Source organism: Schistocerca piceifrons, unplaced genomic scaffold, assembly GCF_021461385.2.
Source record: "Schistocerca piceifrons isolate TAMUIC-IGC-003096 unplaced genomic scaffold, iqSchPice1.1 HiC_scaffold_1977, whole genome shotgun sequence".
Taxonomy (NCBI): Eukaryota; Metazoa; Arthropoda; class Insecta; order Orthoptera; family Acrididae; genus Schistocerca; species Schistocerca piceifrons.
This window is the reverse complement of record NW_025727875.1, coordinates 57,501-62,500: the sequence shown is the minus strand read 5'-3', so window position 1 is coordinate 62,500 and position 5,000 is coordinate 57,501. Positions and strand designations below refer to the sequence as shown.

The window sequence follows — 5,000 nt, the reverse complement described above, 5'->3', positions numbered from 1 at the left end:
CGACCTGTACCACTTACGAGCGAGAGACGCGATCGCGTTGCTCACTGTACGGCGTCCGATACCGAGCCATCAGCATGTCGGTCCCCATGCGCGTTGCACTCGCACTCGCAGTCGCAAAAACGTGGGGCAAATATATTACGCGGAAGAGCTATAACAGACCGAGCCCCACTGCATGGGGAGAGTCTTTGTCACTAATGTACACAGATGGAACATTTTGGACTGGAACCAGATTACCCGTACACACGGCGCTGATTAGTAATCAATGCAGAGCCATCAAACTACAGCAAATATACACAACTGTCCGTATACATGCTGAAAGAGTCTGCCCACAATGGGAACCACACGTCAGCCAGACACTCTGATCACGCACCACTCTCTGCTTCTAACGGGCGCACATACAATATGTAAGCACCAGCATGGAACAACATCCAGTGCATCTTCTCCGCCACATTACACAATCCACACTATCACAACCAGACCAGGAGGTCCATGCGGAAAATACAATATCCCAGCCTTTCGACATCCACCATTGCGCAGACCAGGCACCAACACCCACACATGTCCTATACAACGGTGCACCCAACATCACAATAGTACCTCCTGTCACAGCGCACAAACAATGACATGAGTCAAAGACACAGGTCTCACACAAGCATAGAATTGGAGCGCCGCCTCTAATAAGCCAAAGGTGCATCCTGACGTGACAAATCTGATCATGTCACAAGCATTCACTTACTATAATCACTATCAAGGAACCTGCCGCCCCCGCCCCCCCCCCCTACACCTTTCCTTACAACAACGTGTAACCTAACCTAACCTAACCTATGTTGTACCTTAACCTAACCTATGTTGTACCTTAACCTAACCTATGTTGTACCTTAACCTAACCTATGTTGTACCTTAACCTAACCTATGTTGTACCTTAACCTAACCTATGTTGTACCTTAACCTAACCTATGTTGTACCTTAACCTAACCTATGTTGTACCTTAACCTAACCTATGTTGTACCTTAACCTAACCTATGTTGTACCTTAACCTAACCTATGTTGTACCTTAACCTAACCCATGTTGTACCTTAACCTAACCCATGTTGTACCTTAACCTAACCCATGTTGTACCTTAACCTAACCCATGTTGTACCTTAACCTAACCCATGTTGTACCTTAACCTAACCCATGTTGTACCTTAACCTAACCCATGTTGTACCTTAACCTAACCCATGTTGTACCTTAACCTAACCCATGTTGTACCTTAACCTAACCCATGTTGTGCCTTAACCTAACCCATGTTGTGCCTTAACCTAACCCATGTTGTGCCTTAACCTAACCCATGTTGTGCCTTAACCTAACCCATGTTGTGCCCTAACCTAACCCATGTTGTGCCCTAACCTAACCCATGTTGTGCCCTAACCTAACCCATGTTGTGCCCTAACCTAACCCATGTTGTCCCCTAACCTAACCCATGTTGTCCCCTAACCTAACCCATGTTGTCCCCTAACCTAACCCATGTTGTGCCCTAACGTAACCCATGTTGTGCCTTAACGTAACCCATGTTGTGCCTTAACGTAACCCATGTTGTGCCTTAACGTAACCCACGTTGTCCGCTAACGTAACCCACGTTGTCCGCTAACGTAACCCACGTTGTCGCCTAAACCTGCTCTGTAATTGTTATACGACTCGTTCAATTAGTGTAGTGTTGCCCACCCGCAACCCTCGCAATATAGTTCGCTACTCGCACTGCCCGCTCCCCTGTGTATCGCTTCATGTTAAACACCTTGCAAGTCTTGCTGACTTTCCACATGCTCCTGCTGTACACTGTAATGTGGATGGCAGCAGGACGTACATGCCGCCCCCCCCCCCCCCCACCCCTCCCCACGTCCCCACGTCCCCACCTTGCCCCCTGCCTTCGCAAGCTGGTTGGTGACAAGTTTGCATGTTCAATGCCCTTCGCATGCGACGTACGCAGGCTACGTTGTGGTGCGGCCTGTGTCAACTGTCCGCTGATGTCGTACGCGTGAACCACAATCTGTACTGCACATTCGTCCTTATGTACTGAATGATACATCGTGGCACATGTGTGACCGTACAACGACTGCGCCCAAAAACGGCGGACCATACAGTGCAAATATTGTGCACGCAGCTACGTGTCGTCTCCCTATGAGAGCTGGATTGCAGTGTGGTACGCCATAGAGACGTGTGGGAGGAACGGACGCCGTGGATGGCGATCAGCATGAGCTGTGTGTTGATGTATTCGGACCTAGTCGTCTCTCCTCAAACACCGTGATAGCATGGTGCACCGCGTTCCATATCTGCGACATGCTACAGAGGCCGGTTGACAGTCGTTCGAGCAATGGACATCGCATACGTACGGGGGCCACCTTCCACGTATTGTCTAGGCGTGCACATTTTGTTGCGTGTATGTGGGCAGACGTAGTGTGGCGTGACACCTGACACAGGCATGCAATAATCGTTGAAGTTGCTAATGGCGATGGACGCCTACGTTTTCTGGTGAAGTTACGCAAATGAAGAAATGGTAACCCGTTGTGGTGCGGTTGTTCTCGCTAGGGGTGAATCGGTGATGGCGACGATAGGTTGAGGTACTAACCGGTTGTTCCAGCGATACCCACCATGCCGATGAAACTGAACGGCATCTGGGTGTGAAGCGATACGCGGTGGTGGCTGGGTGGGACCGTCCCCGGCCGGTGAGGGGGCGCCTCCCGGCGTGCTGGCCGCGCGGTGCGTGGGCGCACGCGCTACAGCCGGCTGGTGGGGGCGGCCAGTGGCAGGCGCGCCGGCCGACGGACGCGGCAGGCGTCGCAGCTGCGCGCCGGCGCACCCTGCGCGCGGCGCCGTGCGGCCAAAGTAGGTCCTCGCGGGCCCGGTGCGAAGCGCGGTGGACATCTTCAGTGTGCTGGTCCGATTGAGGACTGTGTGCGTTGAGGATGCGCCGCCGCCCGGCGCTCGGCGCCGCGACGCCGTCTGCTGCTCGGTCGCCCCAGCGGTTCTCGCTGGTGGTTTGTATCGCAGCTGTGCGGATGTGTTGGCGCGTGCGCTGTGCTGGGAGAGTTCGCTTCGGCACCCAAGTGGGGCTTTTGTCCTTCTGTGGCGCTGGCGTTGGAGCTGCCGGTCACCGTAGGTGGCGCGTGTTGTCTCCCGCCGGCAATGCCACGACAGCACGCTCCCGGGCCTCTGTCGGCAGCGGCAAGCTCAGTTGGGAGCACGGGTGGTCGCACCGAAAGCGTCTACTCGCCTAACTCCGGGCGATTGCGCCTCTCTCGAACCCGACCAAGTACTTGGGACGGCGCTGCGCGCCGCCGGGACCTGAGAGGGTTTCGAGGTGTATTGTGCAGGGGAGCTCAGCCTCCTCCTGTTTGCAGAATGATTGAGCGGACGCTTGCGTGTTCGCGCGGGCCCCCGGGACACACTCCCGGGCGGCCGGCTGCTCAGCTCTAGTTGGCGCAGCTCCCTGGTTGATCCTGCCAGTAGTCATATGCTTGTCTCAAAGATTAAGCCATGCATGTCTCAGTACAAGCCGCATTAAGGTGAAACCGCGAATGGCTCATTAAATCAGTTATGGTTCCTTAGATCGTACCCACGTTACTTGGATAACTGTGGTAATTCTAGAGCTAATACATGCAAACAGAGTCCCGACCAGAGATGGAAGGGACGCTTTTATTAGATCAAAACCAATCGGTCGGCTCGTCCGGTCCGTTTGCCTTGGTGACTCTGAATAACTTTGGGCTGATCGCACGGTCCTCGTACCGGCGACGCATCTTTCAAATGTCTGCCTTATCAACTGTCGATGGTAGGTTCTGCGCCTACCATGGTTGTAACGGGTAACGGGGAATCAGGGTTCGATTCCGGAGAGGGAGCCTGAGAAACGGCTACCACATCCAAGGAAGGCAGCAGGCGCGCAAATTACCCACTCCCGGCACGGGGAGGTAGTGACGAAAAATAACGATACGGGACTCATCCGAGGCCCCGTAATCGGAATGAGTACACTTTAAATCCTTTAACGAGTATCTATTGGAGGGCAAGTCTGGTGCCAGCAGCCGCGGTAATTCCAGCTCCAATAGCGTATATTAAAGTTGTTGCGGTTAAAAAGCTCGTAGTTGGATTTGTGTCCCACGCTGTTGGTTCACCGCCCGTCGGTGTTTAACTGGCATGTATCGTGGGACGTCCTGCCGGTGGGGCGAGCCGAAGGCGTGCGACCGCCTCGTGCGTGCTCGTGCGTCCCGAGGCGGACCCCGTTGAAATCCTACCAGGGTGCTCTTTATTGAGTGTCTCGGTGGGCCGGCACGTTTACTTTGAACAAATTAGAGTGCTTAAAGCAGGCAAGCCCGCCTGAATACTGTGTGCATGGAATAATGGAATAGGACCTCGGTTCTATTTTGTTGGTTTTCGGAACCCGAGGTAATGATTAATAGGGACAGGCGGGGGCATTCGTATTGCGACGTTAGAGGTGAAATTCTTGGATCGTCGCAAGACGAACAGAAGCGAAAGCATTTGCCAAGTATGTTTTCATTAATCAAGAACGAAAGTTAGAGGTTCGAAGGCGATCAGATACCGCCCTAGTTCTAACCATAAACGATGCCAGCCAGCGATCCGCCGCAGTTCCTCCGATGACTCGGCGGGCAGCCTCCGGGAAACCAAAGCTTTTGGGTTCCGGGGGAAGTATGGTTGCAAAGCTGAAACTTAAAGGAATTGACGGAAGGGCACCACCAGGAGTGGAGCCTGCGGCTTAATTTGACTCAACACGGGAAACCTCACCAGGCCCGGACACCGGAAGGATTGACAGATTGATAGCTCTTTCTTGATTCGGTGGGTGGTGGTGCATGGCCGTTCTTAGTTGGTGGAGCGATTTGTCTGGTTAATTCCGATAACGAACGAGACTCTAGCCTGCTAACTAGTCGCGTGACATCCTTCGTGCTGTCAGCGATTACTTTTCTTCTTAGAGGGACAGGCGGCTTCTAGCCGCACGAGATTGAGCAATAACAGGT

General features: G+C 53.4%; 1 non-coding gene across 1 annotated transcript in view; it reads left to right on the top strand.

Moving 5' to 3' along the window:
* The first annotated feature begins 3,463 nt into the window (after positions 1 to 3,463).
* LOC124741681 overlaps positions 3,464 to 5,000 on the top strand; it is a 1,909-nt gene continuing 372 nt past the window's right edge. Inside the window, exon 1 of the ribosomal RNA XR_007010022.1 lies at positions 3,464 to 5,000. This exon is cut by the window's right edge and continues 372 nt beyond it. This is a non-coding gene — a ribosomal RNA (small subunit ribosomal RNA).